Here is a 24,529-nt window from a genome sequence, read left to right as displayed (position 1 = left end):
TAATACAGTATTATTCATTGTATTTATAGTTATCCTTCTTACCTGATTTATATGTTTGTTGTATAACATTTACGTAAAGTTTTATTCTACAGTGATTTTTATTTAAATTTTCAAAACCACCTGTGGCTTTACAATTGCGAAAATAAGCACGTTAATTCCCAAAATTGGGAAAAATACAATGAACATTAAAATGGTCATTAAAATAAACAGTAACAAAGACACCTATTAAAACTGTTTCAACTCTCTTTAATGACTGTTACTATCATCAAAACATGTAAAAACATGATTTTTGTGCCAAATGATCCCTATCAATGTTGGGAAAATTTTTCATAAATAATTACAAAGGATATAATTTATATAATACTATAATGAATAACATTGGTATTGCACTGACTCTGTTAACACCTTACATTGTTTAATCCCTTGTTTTAACTCTTTGAAATAGTCAATTGATTGATTAACAAGTTCTTAAAAATTTCAGAGACAATTTAATGGGCTTCCTCTTAAATTGGATACAAAATCTGCTGTCTATTAAAAAATGTTTTTCACACTCATAGAGAGAATGGAATGAATATATCAATATTTTTATTTTTTTCCAATTTCCAAATAGTCAGACTTGTTTGCAATTGATCATAAAACAAATTAATGAATTTTGTAGGATTTCATCAACATGTTTCCTTCGGCATTCATCAAAAAGTAAATACACCATCATTATAATAAATAAATAAATACAGTTGTCTACTTTCAGTGTTTCACTTCTCAGTTATGTCATTTTCCGATATTGGCAATGAAGGTCAATGTCATGTATGTAAACATGTAGTTTAGGCATGACAAAGAACAGCATTGTCTATTAGTTATTTTATTCCCCTCCTGCACCGAATAATTTACTGTCACTTTTGAATTAGTAATCCTTTTGTTGACAATGACACATGTTTTTAACACAATGATTCTAACTCTTAATTTGTTACATGCTCTCTGATTGGATGAAAAAATGGAGTTAAACCAATGAAAATCCACCTTTCATCATGACGCGGAAATTACATCATTGTATGTTTCTGTGAATAGACGCTTGCATGTAGGGGAAATAACTGTTTTGTTTATAATTTCATCGTCTTTTATTCTTATTTTCTTTGAAGTTTAAGAAACCAGATTGGAAATTTTTATTCAGAAATGGTAAAAAAGGGTTCTTTTTGCCATTGGGAACATGACCGAATACCGGCTATAAATATTGCCGTAAAAACACTGACAATTCATAATTGTATTTTTTATTCATTTCTGAGGGGAATTGATTACCAATTATTGGGGAAATATGACTATTTTTTGGGAATATTGGACGATTTTCGGCGAGGGGAAACAGCCGTTATTCGGCGGTAAATTTCACGAAAAAAAAATCACTGGTACATTACAATAGTCCCCTTCGGATTCTTATACAATTTGAAATTACTAGCATAAATAAGAGCTGGACTCTCACAAATTTACTGTTTTGGCAACTTATTCATTATTTTCTTTGAATGAGCCAATTCATTGCGTAAATATCTGCAAACAAGCGATATAAGACTGCTGACAGATCAGATCGCAGACATTCATATTTCCGTTGAAAATTGAGGTTTGATGACTAAAAGAGTTACTAACGGTTTAAAAAAAACCCGCATAAAACATCATTTTAACTAAACTATGGAAATCTGCGATCTGATTTTGTCAGCAATCTTTTATCACTGGTTTCCATTCATTTTCGTATAAAATGGCTCGTTCCAAGACAAAAAAAAGTTGTCAAAACGTTCAATTTGTGAGAGTGCAGCTTTAAAAAAATGTGAAATAACAGCCACATTTCTCTTAAAAAACAATTGTTGTGAGTAATGAAAAGAAATAAGTTATACCATACCACATGATAACACATAGTTGATTTACGATGTCATGAATTAGGATTTTCTCAGTGATAAGCTCATTTTCAATAAGGACTGAGCCCTATTTAAAAAATAAATATTGAATAAGGAATCAGTAACTTAGGGTGAATACTGAATACTTTTGGACCCAGAAGTGTGTCCTTTGATGATTTCAGAATTCAGCAGGTCGACTGCCCAGGTTGATCTATAATCTGACACCAGCAAAGGGGGGAGGGGAGGGGGAGGAGGTGTGTGTGTGTGTGTGTGGGGGGGGGGGGGGGGGCAACAGGCACCCGCCCCCTAAAATCATACCTTTTTGCAAAATAATTTGTTAAAATTTTCATGGGGGAGTAGACCCTCCCCTCCCCCCTGCCAACACTTTGAACAAAGTAATTTAGGTTCCGACGGAGGGGCGAAAGTCAAAACGTTACGCCCCTTAGTTACTTCCCCTTTAACGTCAAATTATGGAGCCACCCCTGTTGACTTCGGGCCCTTCATACCCTTTTTTTACACAATGGCCCTCTTTATTACTTACGTTTTTTTTTCGTTTTTTTGTAAGTTTTAAGAATTCTTTTTAATTTAAACATGCAATCCAATTAAGACAGTATAGTTTATTGGTCTTAAAGCTGCACTCTCACAGATTGAATGTTTTGACAACTTTTTAATTTTTGTTTTGGAACGAGCCATTTTTTGCAAGAATCCATGCAAACAAGTGATATTTATAAGACTGCTGACAGAAATTAAATCGCAGATTTTTATAAATAAAATGCAGTTCAAAAATTAAGGTTTAATACAGTTTTCTTAAACTGTTAAAACGGTTTAAGCCATCAAACATTAATTTTCGAACGGAAATATGCAAATGTGCAATCTGATCTTTTGTCAGCAATCTTTTATCACTGGTTTTCAGATATTTACGCAAAAATTTGCTCTTTCCAAGACAACAAATAAAAAAGTTGTAAAACCGATAAATCTTTGATAGTGCAGCTTTAAGACAATTTAGTTATACCAACACATCATATACCATTTTTAAGGGAATTGGCTCCTCTCTTCATGGCACCTTTTAAAAAATGGCTTTTTTCTATGCTGATTAATAAATTTGAAAAAAAAAATCAACTAGACTCAATCATGAAATCCATTAAGTTTGATATATACATAAGTTATAACCTTATTATTTTTCGAACATCATATAATAATAGAGGCATTAAGGTGTGTTGTTTATACTTAACCAAAATGATATACATCAACATTTAAGATACAAACAATGAGTCAGACGCCTGTGCTGCAATCTAGTTGTGCATTTTTATTTCTTTCTGGCTAGATGAGTAAACTCACTCTTAAATTAAGCTTTTAAGAAGTAAACGAAAAAGGCAAAAAAAAAAAAAATTGTTGTCATTTCATGTTCCCATCAATTTTAATTGTTCACCTTGAAAATTCCACAACACGTCTATCCGAAGTTTTCTGGTACGAATCACTGATATCTATCTTTCCATGTCTTGAATGTCACAATTCAATTTAACAAACATGAAAACATAGTAATAGAACGACTGTTTGTACTTAGATAAACAAATACCTCGTATCCCTTATGTCAACATGTAGGTACAGTTGTTGATTTTTTCAAGTTAATTCAATGTTGCCGCTTCTTTTAAAATGTCAACAGACACAACACTACAGTACCAGGCATTCGGAACTCCTCGGCCATTTTTTCAAAAATGGCCGAGGAGTTCCGAATGCAGTACCAGGTAAATAAAAAAACGCCACCCTAATACTCCACACTGGTTACCAAACACTAGCAAATTTTCCCAAACTGCTTTTGCTTTTGCCTCCCTTTAGGGTTTTAATTATTTAACTGTCCAATCAGGTCAATGAATTGTGACTATGTAATTAATACATGATTTCACAGTCGCCATATTCGATTTTAAGACTGAAATTGAAGTGCGAACGTTAGAGCGTTATACCGTTAGCACGTAGACCGGGCGTATCAATGTATACTACAGAACGCCCGGGCGTAGCTATGTATACTCCAGAATGCCCGGACATACCTAAGCATACTCAAGATCGCCCGGGCGTACCAATTCATACCCCAGAGTGCCCGGGCGCACCTATGCATACTCCAGATTGCCCGGGCGTAACTATGCAAACTCCAGTTCGCCCGGGCTAAACTATGCATACTCCAGATAGCGCGTGCGTAACAAGGCATACTTCAGGTCGCCCGGACGTAACTATGCATACTCCAGATCATACAGCGGTCCCTATGAATACTCCAGATTGCCCGGGCGTAACTATGCATAATTCAGATCACCCGGGCTAAACAATGCATACTCCAGATAGCCCGAGGGTATCAATGCATACTCGAGAGTGCCCGGGCGTAACTAAGCATACTCCAGATGGCACGGCTAAACTATGCATACTCCAGATAGCCCGGACGTAACTATGCTTACTCCTGAGTGCCCGGGCGTACCAATGCATACTCAAGAGTGCCAAGGCGAATCTATAGGCATACTTCAGATCGCCCGGGCTAAACTATGCATACTCCAGATAGCCCGGGCGTAACTAGGCATACTCCAGATCGCCCGGGCGTAACTATGCATACTCCAGATCGCCCAGACGTAACTATGCATACTCGAGAGGGCCCGGGCGTAACTAAGCATACTCCAGAGTGCCCGGGCGTAACTTTGCTTACAACAGAGTGCCCGGGCGTACCTGTGCATACTCCAGATTGCCCAGAGTACCCGGGTGTACCTATGCAAACCCCAGAGTTCCCGGACATACCGATGCAAACTCTAGATCGCTCGGGCGTACCTTTTCATACACCAGAGTGCCCGGGCGCACCTATTCATACACCAGAGTGCCCGGGCGTAACTATGCAAACTCCAGATCGCCCGGGCTAAACTATGCATACTCCATATCGCCCGGGCTAAACTATGCATACCCCAGATAGCCCGGGCGTAACTAGGCATACTCCAGATCGCCCGGGCGTAACTATGCACACTCCAGATCGCCCAGACGTAACTATGCATACTCGAGAGGGCCCGGGCGTAACTAAGCATACTCCAGAGTGCCCGGGCGTAACTATGCTTACTACAGAGTGCCCGGACGTACCTGTGCATACTCCAGAGTGCCCAGGCGAACTTAGGCATACTCCAGATTGCCCAGAGTGCCCGGGTGTACCTATGCAAACCCCAGAGTTCCCGGACATACCGATGCAAACTCTAGATCGCTCGGGCGTAACTATGCAAACTCCAGATTGCCCGCCTAAACTATGCATACTCCAGATAGCCCGTGCGTAACTAGGCATACTCCAGATCGGCAAGGCGTAACTATGCAAACTCCAGAGTGCCCGGGCGTACCTATATAGAACCCGTGCATAACTATGCATACTCGAGATTGCCCGAGCGTAACTAAGCATACTCCAGATTGCCGAGGCGTACTTATGCATACTCCAGAGTGCCCAGGCGTACTTATGCACACTCCAGAGAGCCCGGACGTACCTATGCACACTCTAGAACACACAGGCGTACCTATGTATATTCCAGAGTGCCCGGACATACCTATGCATACTCCAAAATGCCTTGGCATCATTTGCATAATAACGAACGGTCGTGCGTACCTATGTATACTACAGAACGATCGGGCGTACCTTTGCATACTACAGAACGCCCGGGGGTACCATTGCATACTGCAGAACGCCCTAGCGTACTTATGCATACAACCAATCTCATTAGTATCATATCGTGACGTTCACTTCATTTCATTACGTAACGTCGTGAAGCGTGTATTGGGGATCTGATTTTAATGAGACTGGCATACAACACAATGCCCAGGTGTACCTATGCATACTACAGAACGGTCGGGCGTACCTGTGCATATACCAGAGTGCCCGGGCGTACCTATATGCATACTACAGAACGTTCGGGTGTACCAATGTATACACCAGAGTGCCCGGGCGTACCTACGTACCCTTGTATACATAAGAACGCCCATGCGTACAGTTGCATGCATAGTTCAGATCGCCCGGGCGTTCCTATGCATACCTCAGATCACCATTGGCCTTTTCTAGAGTGCCCGGGAGTACCTATGCATACTCCAGAGTGCCAGGGTCTACCTTGGCACACTCCAGAACGCCCGGACGTATCTATGCATACACCAGGATGTCCGGGTGTACCTTTGCATACTCCAGAACGACCGGGCCTACCTATGCATACTATAGAGTACCCGGTGTACTTATGCATACTACAGAACGCCTGGGCGTACTAATGCATACACAAGAACGCCCGGGCGTACCCATGCATACTCCAGATCGCCCAGGCGTACCTATGCATACTCAAGATTGCCGGGGCGTACCTATGCATACTCCAGAGTGCCTTGAAGAATACATGTATTATCTAAATCGCGCGGGCTTACCTATGCATACTCAAGATCCCAGGGACGTACCTATGCATACTCCAGATCGCCCGGGCGTACCTATGCATACTCCAGATCGCAGGGGCGTACCTATGCATATTCCAGATTGCCTGGGCATTTCTATGCATACTCCAGATCGCAGGGGTGTACCTATGCATACTCCAGATCGCCTGGGCGTTCCGCTGCATACTCCAGATCGCCCGGGCGTGCCTATGCATACTCCAGATCGCCTGGGCGTTCCTATGCATACTTCAGATCGCCCGGGCGTGTCTATGCATACTTCAGATCGCCTGGGCGTCCCTCTGCATACTCCAGATCGCCCGAGCGTGCCTATGCATACTCCAGATCGCCTGGGCGTCCCTCTGCATACTCCAGATCGCCCGGGCGTGCCTATGCATACTCCAGATCGCCTGGGCGTTCCTGTGCATACACCAGAACGTCCTGGCATACATGTGCATACTTCAGATCGCCCGGGCATTTCTATGCATACTCCAGATCGCAGGGGCGTACCTATGCATACTCCAGATCGCCTGGGCGTTCCGCTGCATACTCCAGATCGCCCGGGCGTGCCTATGCATACTCCAGATCGCCTGGGCGTTCCTATGCATACTTCAGATAGCCCGGGCGTACCTATGCATATTCCAGATTGCCTGGGCATTTTTATGCATACTCCAGATCGCAGGGGCGTACCTATGCATACTCCAGATCGCCTGGGCGTTCCGCTGCATACTCCAGATCGCCCGGGCGTGCCTATGCATACTCCAGATCGCCTGGGCGTTCCTATGCATACTTCAGATCGCCCGGGCGTGTCTATGCATACTTCAGATCGCCTGGGCGTCCCTTTGCATACTCCAGATCGCCCGAGCGTGCCTATGCATACTCCAGATCGCCTGGGCGTCCCTCTGCATACTCCAGATCGCCCGGGCGTGCCTATGCATACTCCAGATCGCCTGGGCGTTCCTGTGCATACACCAGAACGTCCTGGCATACATGTGCATACTTCAGATCGCCCGGGCATACCTGTGCATACTCCAGATCGCCTGGGCGTTCCTATGCATACTCCAGATCGCAGGGGCGTAACTATTCATACTCCAGAGTGCCTGGGCGTAACTATGCATATTACAGAGTTCCTGGGCGTACTAGTGCATGCTACAGAACGCATGGGTGCACCTATGTATACATCAGAACACCCGGGCGTACCAATGAAATCTCCAGAACGCCCGAGAGTGCGTTTGCATACTTCAGAGCGCCCGGGCGTACCTATGCATACACCAGAACGTCCTGGCATGCATATGCATACTCCATAATGCCCGGGCGTACCTATGCAAACTCCAAAGCACCCAGGCGTACCTATACATACACCAGAACTCCCGGGCATACCTATGCATACCCCAAAATACCCAGGCGTACCTATGCAAACTCCAGAACCCTCGGGCGTACCTAACCATACACTAGAACGCCTTGGCGTACCAAAACACACTCCATAACGCCCGGTTTTACATATATATATTGTATATATATATATATATATATATATATATATATATATATATATATATGCACGCTCCAGAGTACCCGGGCGTACCTTTCGCGATTTTGCGTTGTCTATGTATCAGCTTATGTGATTGTTTTCTAATTCAGTTAGATGGCGCTCACTCCGCCTATTCTTATTCATTAAGAATTTTCTTCATTTCATCTTACTAATACTTAGAGCTTTGTGCTTAATTAACGACTGTTTCATTTCTTTCTCACGATCACGTAGAATAAACGCAAGACTGCGATTTTTCAATTTCGTGAATCGCGTTAGAAAACTGTCAACATAGTCTAAATTACCTAAAAAATCCTGGGTTAGGTTTTGTAAAAATAATTTTCGTTATCTGAAATTTTCTCAAAAGCAGTAACGTTCGCGTACATGTCTGCAAGAAGACTTCAGTTTTTTTGTTTTCGAGTTTATCGCTTTCAGTAAAAGACCACAAAAGAAACTATAAACTTACTTTATTATGCAGTTTTCCGCTTATTTCAGCAATCCACACATTTAAGCACCGTTTGTCTAACGTACCAGCCAGCTATGGTAGCCTCCGCAGATAGATCAAAGACACATATACCCGGGCAAGTTAAATAGTAAGCGGTAGATTGCATGGCTCGTTGAACAACCTCGTTTTGAAAGACGATATAAAGGATGTTTACGCCACCTTATATGCAAACAGCCCACGTTCGTCCTTGACACAAATGCAGATCACGTTCTGTTATAATGTTAGTAACATTGCATACTTAAGTTTCTAAATAAACTCTTATACAGCAAAATTACAAAATCGTTGACATCAACTTATTTCAACAGTTTCCATAAGGTAGACGATATTTTTTGTCCGCTTACATCTCAATCGAAAGAAAATGTTGTTGGTAGGATTATCTGAAGCTGTTTTCTTTCTGTCCTAATGGCGATATATATGTTTATATGTTTTATTGTATCTTTTGAGGAAGCACTTCCGGCGGTGGACAGTCGTAAAACAACACCTTAACTACTAAGAAGTGACATCACGCCGATAGCAATAAGGCTACGTCTACTTGATTTGACTTACAGTGTCACTTGACCTCCTTGTAAGGGGCTCCGATAAGTACGCAGAAGCAGACGATAATAATACAAAGGTTATACTTAACAATCAGATTAAAAAAATGCATGGGACATGTTAAAACATAGCAATAAAAGCAAGTATAGCATTAAACAAGTTCGTTATTGTTATTTAGTGTATGCAATGTATGGTTCAGGTAGAAATACTTTCTAAACTTTAAAATAATTTATTTCTGATTATCATCGGAAGTTTGTTACAGTATTATAACCATCTCTATTTCAAAACTCCAAATTAGGGAAACAAAACATGTATTAATTTCTTTACGAAAGTCAGCAAAAATCGACGTTTGTTTAGATCCATTGTCAAAACTCAATGAATTTCGCTGTTATTCTTCCTTTCTCCATTAAGATTCACCTGTTTTATACAAGTGTAATGAATATAATTATTGATATTACTACCTTAATGCTTCTCTCAATATATTAGTGTCCGTATTAAATGAAATGCAAAACTGTTCTAACAAGCGGCAAAGAAGTTCGAAATGACCTTAGTCATTATAAATGAACAGGTTTTTACTTTGATTTGCGTCATTTACAAAGATGATCTTGTTTTATCTATAATACACGAATATACTTTTTGTGACCTTTAGTTTCATGATGTCAGCTTTTTTATCAAATATAATAACACATGTAACTCGAATCAACTCAGTTGTCTTTTTCACTACTATGTCCAAACAAGCTTAAAAGCAAATGTATATGCTTCGGATTTAAAACTTTACGCACAAGAAGGAGACACATTTAAAAATAAATATAAATCGCAAGATATAGTGAATATTATACAGTAATAATCATTATGATATTTCTTGTTTTATGACTAACGGAAAATATACGTATACTATGTACGGTTACATTAAGACATTTGGAGGGTTGAAATAGTCTACCAAAAGGTCCCTTGTTATCAAACAATTGCAAAACAATTCATAATTTGAGCAGCATGAAAGGAAAGTGTCAGTATGTTGGATTTCTTTAATTGTCTTTATAATCTCCCAGTTATGAGAAACATAATTGGTGTGAAATATATAGAAAACAGCGTTATTACACTTCTGTCGATATGTGCAGATTGTCGGAGGTCATGGCGGATAGCAACGGCGACTCGTAAGCCCCGCCTAATCTGGACGCTGATTGATCAGTCGGATATCGACCAGTTAGTTTGACTTTGATATTTTATGAAGCTCAGAATGTAAACTTCATGAATATGATGTTTCTGATGTCACAGGTTTTATAATTAGCATAGAAAACAAAAACATATCGTCGTAAATCTGTAGGTATCGGGGTTTTTTATCGACAATATTGCCACAAAATCAGATATATTTTGTGGATAAAATCTCAGTTTAAAAATGACAATGGTCGAATTAGTTTTGTCTATCTATATTTCCCCAGAATCGTCACTATTCTATTAACCATGAGTAATTGTTGACTTTTGAAAATTACCCTGATGCGAAACAATTATGATCATTTGATTTGGGCCGTAAAATGCTTTAGCCACATCTCGAACTTAAACGTATTATTGTAGATCCAAGTGTTTTTGGATTGGACGATGATTCAATAAAAACCGTTAATCATGAGCAAGCAAACTTAAATATCAGTAGAGTATCACGAGACAAAGGCGTCCATCTGATTGGCCGAAATATATAAGATATTTGTAAAAAAAATGTTATGCATATTGTATGCAGTGCGCATGCCTAGAACATTACAGATAACCACGCCTCTACCAAAACATCTTGGCAGTTGTAATATAATAAAGCATAGTTTATCAAGTATCGAATGGAGTCAGTCTCTGTCTCAAAACATAACACTTAAATGGAATATATTCTCCCGACAAAAACATAGGTCAATTCACATTTCGGGACACATCGGTTATAGACTATATAACTTTTGTCTTGAGAAAAGCCAAAATATCTTAATACGTTCGAATATTTGTGATGTTGACAGACTTTTTTCTGACGGGGGCAAATTACTTCACATAACATGTTAATTTTAGCTGCCGATCTCCAAAATGGCAAAATGTTAAAACGCAATTAGGGTTTCTAATGATTATTGATACAAACAGTCTGAAAGATATAATTAGTTTGGTCGCAATCGTTCATTTACATAAAAATCCCTGAGTTAACATACAATGATGAAATATTAAACTCCCCTTTTACCAAAAGTAAAATGAAATATGATAATGAATTGCAATGATGGTAAAGCATCTAGTGAAATATGTAATGAATACATTCAACACTTACTCTTACCTAAATATACTAAACTTTTCAACCTGATATTTGATTCTGGAGTGGTATTCGAACATTGGACAACTGGCTACTAGATCCCGCAAGCTACCGCCTATTCACTATAAGTTATCTTTAGTTATATAACGCAGTCCTAAACCTGCGACTCACAAAGTTTAGTGTTCAACACCAAGTCATCAATAACAGCTGGATTTACTACTACCGATCATGTATTTCCGTTGAATTATTTGATAACCTTATTCGTTGAGTACAGGATTGTTAACATTCAGTATAAACAAATCAGCCCTCTACATCTAGGTCGAGCCAACGAGAAATTCGAGCCAAGCGAGTTCGAGCCAACAAGGAATTCGAGCCAACGAGGAATTCGAGCCAACGAAGAATTCGAGCCAACAAGGAATTCGAGCCAACGAGGAATTCGAGCCAACGAGAAATTCGAGCCAAGGGGGTTCGACTATATTGACTTCATAATCAAAGAAACAACAGCGAACGTTCAAATACTTACCGAACACATTCTGACTTTCAAAAATACTTTTTTGAAAGTGAGTGTGTATTATGGAAACTTAAAGTTAATACCGCAAAAAACAAAGTTATTGTTTTGGAATCGTATCATAAAAGTCGAGCATATGCAGTTTGAGCCTTACTTTAAATTGATCCCCTCAAGAAAAGCCATATCCTTTTGTAGATTAAGAACTATGAACAAAAAATTTCCCATTGAAATAGGTCGCGTGAATAATACTCATTATGAAGAAAGATATTGTACTTTATGTGACTAAAGAGATTTGGGAGATCGTTTCCACTTCCTCCTTTAATGAACAACACTAAAAGTACATTAATGAATAATTTCGTAAGCATCCAGATATACACTTCGACGAATTTCTAATTGGCCACCATATAAACTATGATGCAATGCGACATATTTAATAAAAAAAATCAAAATTTTGGTCATTTTTGTGTTCTTCACACCAATGTATTAATTTACACAAAGAAAACACGTATTCATATACAAAATCATCCATACAGAATGGTAGATACGAAAATAGCCCATGTGCCCGAGTTACGTCATGGTAGTTGTCGTATATGGTAAGAATGTATTCTTCGTCGATTGTCTTTTATGAAAAATGTTAAATATGGCGTGAATGAGCATTGCAGAACGCGCTTAATCCGTTGGAATGATTCGTTATAAAAGTTGAAGTATGTGTTATTAATTGTTGTTAAGTACAAAATATTGACAGGAACATGTTTTTTTTTAAATTAATTTGTAGGTGATTCTTATTTACGTGAAAACAGTCGTAAACAATTACAAGGATGGTCAACCATTTAATACCTGTGTCATATCGGACTGTCCCATCATACTATAAAATCCATTGCGTCTTATTAACTTTCATCTTTGAATCAACTTTAAGTTGATTTTATTATTGTTCATGTTGCACGGCTTTTCCATAGGCGACATTTCAGTATTGAAACTCTTTGGGCGAAATTCGTACAAACCGGAAGTGTTGCAGATCTCCGACGACGCCCCAAAAGAAGAGTGGCGACTCCCCAACAGGACATTCAAATTGTCAATGATCACCTTCAGGTTCGTTTTACCACGGCAAGGGCAATCCATCCACAGACAGTGCGCAATCGCCTGATGGCCGTCGCCTTGCGGTGCCGTCGCCCCCCTGCGGGTACTGATTTTTACCGCAAGGCACAGACAGGCAAGCTTATTGTGGGCCAGGTGACATATGCGATTTACAAGGGCGGAATGGGCCAATGTTTTATTTGTTGATGAGAAACGCATCACACTACGTGGGAATGACAGACGTGCTCGCGCATATCGCCGTCGGGATGAGCGGTACAATGAGAACTGTCTGGTAGTATTGGGGTGGGTCCATTATGCTTTAAGCTGGAGTTTCCATGCACACGAAAACTCCGATTGTACCCATTCATGGAAACATGAGCGTGATGAGGTATCAAAATGACGTCATTCGGCCGGTTCTTCTACCTCATATCTGTTCCAATGTTGGCACAGTATAACGCACCATGTCACGCGGCTAGAAGCACACAAGTAATAGCGAACAACGTACGAACACTCAAATGGCCTGCAAAAAGTCCGGATTTAAATCCGATCGAGCACGTGTGAGACCTTTTGAAGCGCAAGGTGCGTGCCCAGCCGCTGCAACCAGACCCCAGGGTGCTCACTCGTGTTATTTATCAAATTTGGGCAGCCATTGCGCAACAGTATCTTCACAGATACATTATATCAATGCTGACAAGGTGCCTTGCTGTAATTGCTGCAGCAGGTGGACATACAAAGTATCAAAAGAAAATCAAATACTACGTGATTTAATATTGCATTTTTGTTTTAAAGCTGCACTCTCACAGATTTACCGCTTTTAAATTTTGTTTTATTTTTGTCTTGGAATGAGCAAATTTATGCGTAAATATCTGCAAACCAATGATGAAAGGTTTAAGAATCAAAGCACTGAAAGTGCTGATGGACGGTGACATTGTTCGGTCTGCTGCAAGTATATAACTAAGTCCTTTCTCTTATAAACACAGAAAATCATCGGAACCTAATCTTGAATATAGAAGAATAATTTGAACACTCTTAGGTGAGGACAATTAGACAATACTTCAAACCAAATATCTAAGCTTGATATTTATTTTCCAAACATAATTATTCATCTTAATGCTGTAGCTTTGAAAAGTTGATGAAAAGGTCACCTGGCAATATCATCGTTAATGTTTGTTTGCAGAACTACTTCAAAGTCAAAATTTCATTCCAGTTGCATAACAAATACGCCAAAAGGGCACAATCAAGATAACTGAAGCATAACATTAACAGATGTTTTTTTAAAACAGTATACATGGTCCAAAGTTCAATGTTGTACTCAAAATTAAAAACGTAGGCCTTAGCTGAAGCAACTGTGCACAAGATGATCAATTTGCAAGAAAAACAATTGTCGAGAACTGACATAAACTTGGTATTAATGTGTACAATGCATTGAATTTTACCAACTGAAGTACCACATAGTTTACAATTTATTTTAGCTAAGCAGTGATTTTGTATTTTTCCATTAAAATATTACTGAGTACGAAGGTATATAGATTAAATATACCACCCGTTTGGAGTAAGCCTTTGTAGCACAGTGAATACAACACTGGACTGCTATTTTTTACATTTTGGTCCTTTCTCTATAATTATGATTCAAAGCTTAACACATTCTATTAAATAATTGTCCTGAGTTGCGTTACAGGAAAAAAATTGGTGCCAATCTGGTGTACAGTAACCCGAGAACAACAATGATGAATTGTTTTCCAAACATAGCAACATTTTATTGCAGAGGCCACAAAAATAAAAAAGTAAGTGAAAATGTCACATTCATGGTTAGCCAAACACAACATTTATAATTATTCTTAAAGCAGTACATTTTATGAAAGAGGGTCAAAAGGTCACAGTAAAGAAGATCTGAGGACAACATTGCTAATTGTGTTGCAAAACTTACTGAACTTTCGTTGCAGTACCTTAGAATAGAAAAGATGGTCAAATGGTAATTATCAAGGTTATCCAAGTACAATATTGATATTTGTTTTAAAAGTTATACACATGGTCTAAATTTCTTTGCTGTTGCTTCAAAAACAGAATGTATGTCAAAAATCATATTCTATGTCATCAAAGCACAACATTGCTTTTTGTTTTGAAAACTGTACTAAAAAACTTTCATTGAAGTAGCTTAAAAATAGGAAAGTATGTCGAAAGGACAACGTTATCAAAGCACAATTTTGATTTTTGATTTCGAATCAATGGTCTTAATTTCATGGCTGAAGCTTCAAATTTTAATGTGTGTCAAAAGGCCACAATCTAGCTCATCAAAAGACAACATTAAATATTGTTTTCAAAACTGTCTAAAATGCTATAGCTCTAAAAAATAATTAGGTCAAAAAGGTCCCAGTCAGGGTCATCCGAGATCGACATATATAAATATATGTTTGTTTTCAAAACAGTACAGATGTCAAGTTTTCATTGATGTAGCTTTAAAAAACATATTCAACAACTTCAGGAAATGTGTAAATAACTTAGCCTTTGTCGATCATACTAACATATTTCCTTGACGAGTTGTATAATACAGTCTATTTATATGATGACGAGTCTTAGTATCTTTTTATCAAAATATTCTTTAAGTAAAGACAGCAAAAACAACTTACCTGTTTTACTTCTCTAGTAAACAAGAGCTGTCACAGAGACTGCGCGCTCGACTATTACGCCGCTGTTCAGTGTAAGGATTAAAAAGTTTTGGCGAAACATGGATCACTGTAAAATTAGATTAGATTTCAATACAATACATTATGTATGTGTTGAGATATTAACATGAATGTGGTTACATGGAAAATTTTAAGTCCAATACTTGAAACTTTAACCAGTATTTCTAAGTTGCATAATAAAGGGGCAAAAATGATAAAATATAAAAATATATAAGAGTTATCTTTCCTGATTATTTAAGAAGGTTGAATAGTTGGGAGCCTGTGTATAAAGTTTCAATGCAATACATGATGTATTTGAATTTATATGTCAAATAATAAAGCAAAACCTTAACCAGAATTTTTAAGTCGAATAATAAAGGGTCATTATTTGCATTAAATGCAAACTAGAGTTATCTAACTTGGTTAATTAGGAAGGTTGGATGGTTGAGTACACTGTATAAAATCTTAATGCAATACATCAAGCAGTTGCTGAGATATTAACCTATGTGTTCTTACATGCAAAACCTTAACCAGAATTCCAAAGTCAAATAATAAAGGCCCATTTTTTGCATTAAATTCAAATAAGTGTTATCTAACTTCATTAATTTAGTAGGTTAGATAGTTGGGAATACATATCTAAAGTTTCAATGCAATACATGATGTATTTGCTGAGATATTGACTTAAAGGTGCTTACATGCAAAACCTAAAAGGTGTGACGTCGACGCTTGGGTGAGTAGTATAGCTCTCCATATTCTTCGAATAGCCGAGCTAAAAACAGGATACATGTACCATTAAAGCGATGCTATTCTATGCACTACAAGCAAGCATTGCAAAAATTTGTATTAGGAAAAATTTCAAACCAAAGAATCATACGATCATTCTCACACTGTTTGTAAGAAGAATACATATAAAGGTGATATCAAGTACAGCAGAAAGGAATAACAACAAAAAACTAAACTCTTTTTAATTGTGACATCATAATGGTCACCGGTAAGATGAAGTCATAGATTACTATGTGTTCATGACGTCATTTCCTATTTAAACCAATATAGTACCCCATTCAGTACCCAACGTGATTGAAAGTTTTTATCAGGAGATAAGATAAATAGCACATTTTCCTCTTAAGAATTGATTGGAAATTTAATTTTACATTTTTTCATCACAATGAATACAAAATGACAAATTGTCATTTGAAAAAAACCCACATTCTTGTCTATGAATTTGTTTAAAAACATGTGGAAGGATACTATAAGTTCCATGGTCAGTAGGTAGCCCGCGATATGGGATATTCAATGTAAAGGAAACCATATTGCGGTGGAGTGAAGCTCGAACCTAAATATGGATTCTTGCCCCCCATATTTCCAATACTATGTCACCTACTAACCCCGTAATGTAAGTATAACGTTGACAACCTTTTACCCTGTTTAAATGTTTTATTTATTCATTGAAATATTCATCAAATCCGAATAAAGACGCCATTTTGGTGTAATTTAAATTTGGAAAATGGAAAAATGTTGTGTCACCGCGTGACCTGTCCTTGACCAACAGCGGTGTTTCATAAATATTGGAGTCGTGATATTTTTTTTTAACAATAGAAATAGACCAATGTTATATTGATATCCCCATGTGTATTTAGGAGAGAAAAAAATATGTGATGGCTGTATTTAACTGGATATAAAGTATACAAGTAAGTCAAAAAAAATCTTGTTGAATAAACATTATTCAGAATGGGTGGAGTGATTGATGATAATGAGCCCTTCTTAATCATTAAGCTAGTTACTTTAGGTCATTTAATTGACTTAGAAAACAACCTCATTGTCTAATTCATTGTCGACGTAAAATCTTATGCAGGGATTGTGCATCAGGTGAGTGACAGTAGGCTGAGGAAAAACCAAACTTGAAGAATGAAATTGTTAATGATTAAGGATAGCACTTCATTTATGCCTATCTGAAATTTCATTTGCTTAATTGTAGGTTTATTCTATTTTTGTTGTTAAAGCTGCACTCACACAGATTGAAAGTATTGACAACTTCTTTATTTTTTGTCTTCGAACGAGCATTTTTTTTTTGGAAAATCCATGGAAACCAGTAATATAAGACTGCTGACAAAAAATCAGATCATAGATTCTCATACTTAAGTTGATGTCTTATGCATTTTTTTCTTGAACCGTTAGTATCAGTTTAAGCGATTAAGCATCAATTTTTGAACATAAATATGAAAATCTAAGATCTGATATTTTGTCAGATATCTTATGATTGGTTTGCACATATATATTTACGCAATAATTTGCTCTTTCCAAAACAAAAATAAAAGAAGCTGTTAAAATAGTCAATCTGTGGGAGTGCAGCTTTAAGGGCTCATTATTTCTTAGTCTAAACAAGTTGATGTTCAAATTAAGAGTCTTCTTATCCATAAACATCTATTAAAACAAGTTTTTAAAAAAGAGGGTGTTTTGAAAATATCAAAATTGAATTAAGGAAAAGAATTTCATATTTGTCAGGTTTGAACTGACATTTCCAAATGCTTTACCCTTTGGAACAGGCCATGCGGTAACTAAGAAATATGTCAAGTCCAAGATATACGCATTAGCACAAAATTAACCAAGCACAATTTTGATCACAATTCACACACTGTGCAAACATGTCAAAACATGGCCATGTTAAAATTGCAAAATTTCCTTCTGATTGAAAAAAAAAATCACAGGCTGTCAGACTAAATTACTGACACTCCTTTTCTATAAAATGTTCATGCTGTCTTCAGAAATAAATTGAAATAACGAATAAGGGCAATGTAACATTCTGCCAAAGGGGGAAGTGCATTCATAGTATGTGGATGTCCTGGATTAAAAATGCAAATTAACATACCAGGTCTCTGTTTGGAGGGAGAATATATGTATATAAAAGGGTTATGCATGATTTTCTCTGAAGGGATCTGTTGGCCTTAAAATTTCAGTAATATGGCTTGTTTTTATAGATCTTTTTTAGACATACATGTTTGATGCTTGATAGGCATACCAATGAGAATGATTTGCCCAAAATTGCAACAGAACAATTTCAGCGGCGTAGCCAGCTTTACACACTTACGCACATGCGTAACGTCAATTTGAAAAATGAAAAAAATGGTCAAACATGGCATCAAAGTCGAGGGTTATGTTTTGACATCAGAATAAAACCTTAAAGGGAAGATCAGCTATAGAAAGCATTGTTTCTCTGTGCTAGATAGCTAACACAGCTGCTAATTTTCCGTGGGGAGCAGCCCCCCCCCCACCCCCTTAACCTCCTACGGTTACAGGGATTCCCCATCCCATAGCCTCTCACATTTAGTACTGCCTGGCTATGCCCTTGAATTTAATTAATTGCCAAAAAATGTCAAAATCCTGTCTACATTCTAGTATTTTTATTTTTTCATTGAGTAAGACCCTTTTGGGCTATTTTAACACTGTAAATATCCGTAAAGCTATATACATGTATACAATATTGATATCCCCAGCATGCACAATTAAGTTATGCATCATCTTTTACCATTGTTAATTTTAACATACAAAAAAATACTGTAATTTACACTTACCTGAAAAATGTGTAGTCAATGATAGAGAATAATAAGTGGCAGATTTCAAATCAAGGCATTTAAGGCTCACCAGGGGCTTAGCACCATCCAGATAATACAGAAAGGCTAACTCCGTGTCCTAATGCCAGGATCATTTATAATAGTAACTTTATCTTGTTGAAAAGTTTAATACTTGACTAGTCCAAATAAACAGCAACTTCAGAGTCTTTGACAAGTTTTGTTTTGGCGAGTCTTCATGTCCACATCCAACTTTTTCTCCTAGCCAAGAGTGACATTTCAAGCACTAAGTTTATTTAGTTCAAATAATTGTACATTGAATGATTTTTTACCATTTTTGATATGGCACGTCACGTAGTGAACACATCTATAATTTTCGACTTGATGTATATTGAGCTGCAAGATGACACGCATCAGCTAGATAGTTCCAAAATGGCAATGCTATGTTGACAGAAGCTGATCGGAATTTAAGTGTTTAATGAAACACTTGTGTAATTATACACACTTGTTTGATTAAACAATGATATTGGCTCAAGATAAATTATGTGAAACGTTCGTGTTTCTATTTTGCAATGCAGTGTTTAATATTGAAGTGTTGTTACAGTTGAAGAAAATATTTTACTATGGTATGAATCAGATCAACATGGCATAAAGGGAACCAAATTATGCACTGGTCAGTCAATTGTAACAACCCCCCCCCAAAAAAAATCTTGGGAATAGCGGGGACTTGGACTTTAAGTACAGCCAACACCGGCTAAATTCCATGCCATGCGGAGACAAACAGTTGGTAAAATCCCCACCAAAGTCCCTGCACCCCGGGGACTCTAGGTAAGGCCAATTACCCGCTACTGTATATTTAATACAAGACAAAACCACCGCATTCACCCGGCAATGCGGGGCCACCTGAAAAGCATAAACACGGCCCATTTCACCGGCTATTCCCCGTATATCCCCGGACCTGGGGTGGCCGTGGTTACAATTGACTGGTGCATTAATATCACAATTTTAAAGAAAACCTGAAATACCCTACTGTACTGTAATATATATGTTTTATGCAGAAAGATGACAACTGTGACGCAGATGCAAGTTGTTTCGAGTTATTATCATTATTTTTCACATCAATATTTGCAACAATTATTAACATCTACTAATGGCACGAAGCAAAACGACGTCATTGTTTTTTTTTTGGATTTTCACTAAGTTTGTATTTCCGTGTTTTACTGCAACTTACTTTTAGTAGTGGGTGACCTTTCACCAGATGTATTTCAGTCATTAATTGTATTGCGTTAAATTCAGCCAATATGACCACAAGGTGATGATGTTATTCAATTAATTTTTAATTCTCCTTTTTAGCACTAACAATCCATTGTAAAACTCGAGTGTGATGCCTTAAATCACATTTGACATCGGAAATTCCACGGACATGTGTTGATTCGTCCGCCATCTTGGATAAACCGGTGTGGCATGAACTTCTTAACTTAGTTCTACAATTAACAATTACATCATATGATAATTTTTTTCTTCTAATAGCATATCAAAAAGGATATATCATTGCAATCACAAAATGAATGAGTAGACACTCTATATTACTGTGTAAAATGTAATAAATAATGTTCGTAACGGATATTCCCACTGAAATTATTTCGTGTTAAAACACTGTTCATATTTCGGCCTTGATAGGTTTCTATTAGGAATAAGATATGTCTACTCCTTCAATATAACAGGTACTTACCTTGCAAGTGCAGCTCCGGCATCATATGATAATCCACTATATGCACACGATTTACAAACAAATTTGAGGTTTTTGGCACTCCAAGACGTAAGGTCTTGCTCGGACAATCCAGAGCATTTAGCATGAACCCAATTAGAACAATGTATGCATTGATCACTACTACAGTCAACAGCACATATAGCACAAGGAAACTCATCCATCATTAATGATTTCAGAGTGAAAAGTTCTATTAATTTGGACTTCTTTAATACCTACAGCAATAACTTACCTTTTTACTCGCGATTGTTATTTATGAATCTTCAAATGAGGCCGTCAATTTGTGTGAAAATCACCCGCAATGATAAATGTACACGTACTGCGGTCCTTTAATGCGTAATTATTATGGTATTTACTCAACACGTGTCACAGAGCCGAAAAGGGTTTACCCAAATTAACACACTTCCAATTATACCAAACTGTCCCCCAAAAAACGTGCCGCTACTTTGTGGGGTGTCATATACCGGGTGATAATTATGTTGTTTTAAATAATTTTCATAAAAAACAATATTATAATTTGAAAGCCCTAAACTATACTGTTGATCTAAGTTGTTTAAAAGAAAATGATTTTAGCGACATTTTCGACCTATTCCAAAGGCAATGTTTCAAATATATTCCAAAATACTTTCAAATGCTGTTTATTGATCTAACATTTCCATAAGAATATAAATGCTATTATTTGAATCCAAATTCATAATCATTTCCATAATACAACAACTAATAAGTTAATTTTACCTGCGTTAAATCGTCTTTCGGTTGGCGAAGGGAGACAACTATTTCACTGACATATTGTCTTTATTCAATTGACCAATAAGTAAATATTTTCATTATCTTTTTCATTTTTATGAGTGTGTTTTAGTTATATGAATATTATGAGATCATCATTAATTGGAATAATTGTTTATTTTGGAAGCTTTTATCTGTCTTTCGGTTGGCGAGTTGGCACGCGGAATTCGATCTCGAACACTGAAATTTCAACTGCCTATTACATCATTATATTTTAATATTTTTCTCTAAAATTTGGTTTGGTTATATATTTGTATAAAATTAATATAAAAACAATAAAATAAATGCATTAGATGGCGTCTTTCGGTAACTTTCATGCGTTTTTTCGGTAATTTTATCCGTCTTTCGGTAAATAATCGTATTTCGGTAAGTCCATTAACCGACTATATAATAAATACATGAGTTCACAGTCGCCAAATTTGATTCTAAGACGAAAATTGAGTTCACGTGCGAACGTTCTACGGGCGGACATGTCTATGCATACACCAGAGTACTCAGGCGTACCTATGCACACACCAGAACACCCGGACATATCTGTGCATGCTCCAAAACGCCCGGACATACCTATGCACACTCCAGAACGCCCGGACGTACCTATGCATACTCCAAAACGCCCGGACATACCTATGCACCCTCCAGAACGCCCGGACATACCTATATGCACACTCGAAAACAACCGGACATACCTGTGCATACTCCAAAACGCAAGGGCGTACCTATGCACTCTCCAGAACGCCAAGGCGTATGTATACTCCAGATCGAGTGCCTTGACGTACCTATGCATACTCCAGAACGCCCGGGTGTACCTATGCATTCACCATCTAGTGCCCGGGCGTACCTATTCATACTCAAGAACGCCAGAGCTTACCTATGCACACTCCAGAACGCCCGGATGTAACTATGCATACTCCAAAACGCAAGGGCGTACCTATGCTTTCTCCAGGGTACCCGGACATACCTATGTATACTTCCGAGTGCCCGGGCGTACCTATGCATACTCCAGAAAACCCGGGCGTACCTATGCATACACAAGAAGGCCAGGGCGTACCTATGCATACAACAGAGTGCCCGGGCGTACATCTGCATATCCTGAACGCCTGTGCATACCAGTGCATACTCAAAGGCACCTATGCACACTCCAGAACACCCGAGCGTACCTATGCATACTCCAGAACAACCGGGCGTACCTATGCATACTCCAGAACAACCGGGCGTACCTATGCATACACCAGATGCCTTGGTATACCTATGCATACTCCGGAACAACCGAGCGTACCTATGCATACTCCAGAACAACCGGGCGTACCAATGCACACTCCAGAACAACCGGGCGTACCTATGCACACTCGAGAACATCCCAGCGTACCTATGCGTATTCCGGAACACCCGAGCGTACCTATGCATACTCCAGAACACCCGGGCGTACTTATGCATACCCCAGGGTACCCGGGCGTACCTATCTATACTGCATAGTGCCCGGGCGAACCTAGGCATACTCCAGAACACACGGGCGTACCTATACAAGCTCCAGAGTGCCCGGATGTACCTATGCACACGCCAGAACGCCCAGGCGTACATACTCAAGAGTGCCCGGATATACCTATGCATACACTCGAACGCCCGTTCGTATCTATGCATACTCCAGAGTACCGGGGTGTACCTATGCACTGGCCAGAACGCCCGGGCGTAATTATGAATACTCCAGAGTACCTGGGTGTACCTATGCAATGGCCAGAACAACCGGGCGTACTTATGCATAATCCAGAACGCCCGGACGTACCTATGCATACTCCAGGGTACCCGGGCGTACCTATGTATACTCCAGAGTGCCCGAGCGTACCTATCCATACTCAAAAACACCCGGGCGTACCTATACATACTTCAGAGTGTCCGGGCGTGCCTATACATACACTTCAGAGTACCCGGGCGTACCTATACATACGATAGAGTGCCCGGGCGTACCTATAATACTTTAGAGTGCCCGGGCGTACCTATACATACTTCAGAGTGCCCGGGCTCTGGAGTATGCTTAGGTACGCCTGGGCGATCTGGAGTATGGATATGTACGCCCGGGTACTCCAAATCGATCAGATCTTCCAAAACGATATGGTTATAAGTCAGGAGAATTTAACACCATGATTCTGACTAGAACAGTCCCAAGACCTTAGCCTCATTGATCATATTTAGAATACAACCTACATTTTAAGCCAGTGAAATTGCAGATAGACAATCGTTAAGTACTAAACTTAATCATTAAGAATTTCACCTTTCAAGCGTGTTTAAAGGTCCGACACTCCCTGTGTCAGACTTTGCGTTGTCAATGTATCAGCCAATGAGGCCGTATTCTAATTCAGTTAGATGACCTGAAGTAATAACTTAATGAATAAGAATGGGTGGATTGAGCGTACCTTATGTCATCTAACTATTACAGAGCCTTGTGCTTAATTACAACTGCTTTGTTACTTTCGCAAGATCACGTTGTATAAAAGCAAGGCTGTGATTTTTCAATTCCATAAAGGGCGTTACCACACTGTCAACATTGTTTAAATAACCTAAACACTTTACAAAACCTGGCCTAGTTTTCGTCAGAAAAATATAAGGGTTATTTAAAAATTTTCTAAACAGTAGTACCAATTAAGTTTTGTTTTCGAGTTTTGCATTGTCATTGAAAGAACAAAAAAGAAACTATAAACTTACTTTAATATGCAGTTTTTCGCTTATACCAGCAGTCCACACATTTAAGCACCGTTTGTCTAACTGCCAGCCAGCTATGGTAGCCTCCGCAGATCAGAGACACCCGGGCATGTTAAATAGTAAGCGGTAGATTGCATGGCTCGTTGAACAACCTCGTTTCCAAAGACGATCTTGTGTGCAAACAGGCAACGTTTGTCCTTGACACAGACGAAGATCACGTTCTGTTATAATGTTTGTAACAATGCAGACACAAATTCTTAAATAAACACTAACACAGCTAAATCACAAATGCGTTGATATCAACAGTTTTCATAAGGTAATCGATATTCTGTGTCCGCTTACATCTCAAT

At 38.4% G+C, this 24,529-nt stretch overlaps 1 protein-coding gene and 1 long non-coding RNA gene across 5 annotated transcripts in view; one reads left to right on the top strand and one right to left on the bottom strand.

The window, feature by feature from the left end:
• The window catches only part of LOC128246897 (uncharacterized), a 38,261-nt gene extending 13,958 nt beyond the window's left edge, over positions 1-24,303 (bottom strand). The window contains exons 1-2 of one of the 4 annotated variants that reach the window (XM_052965436.1): positions 24,183-24,270; positions 15,330-15,435 (exon numbers count right to left, since the gene is read on the bottom strand). The gene's annotated coding sequence lies outside the window, so the exon portion shown is untranslated. Of the gene's footprint in view, positions 1-3,453; positions 3,578-8,278; positions 8,503-15,329; positions 15,436-24,182 lie in introns of those variants that run through there. The other 3 variants (XM_052965433.1, XM_052965434.1, XM_052965435.1) reach the window with 3 other exon arrangements.
• Positions 1,140-8,985, top strand: LOC128246909 (uncharacterized). The gene is made up of 3 exons (XR_008263394.1): positions 1,140-1,173; positions 8,308-8,405; positions 8,762-8,985. It is a non-coding gene; the product is annotated as an uncharacterized LOC128246909 (long non-coding RNA).
• Positions 24,304-24,529: the final 226 nt, after the last annotated feature.

The sequence above is a fragment of the Mya arenaria genome, chromosome 9, assembly GCF_026914265.1.
Source record: "Mya arenaria isolate MELC-2E11 chromosome 9, ASM2691426v1".
Classification (NCBI taxonomy): Eukaryota; Metazoa; Mollusca; class Bivalvia; order Myida; family Myidae; genus Mya; species Mya arenaria.
The sequence above is the reverse complement of the archived record's forward strand: the minus strand, read 5'-3'. Positions and strand labels throughout refer to the sequence as shown.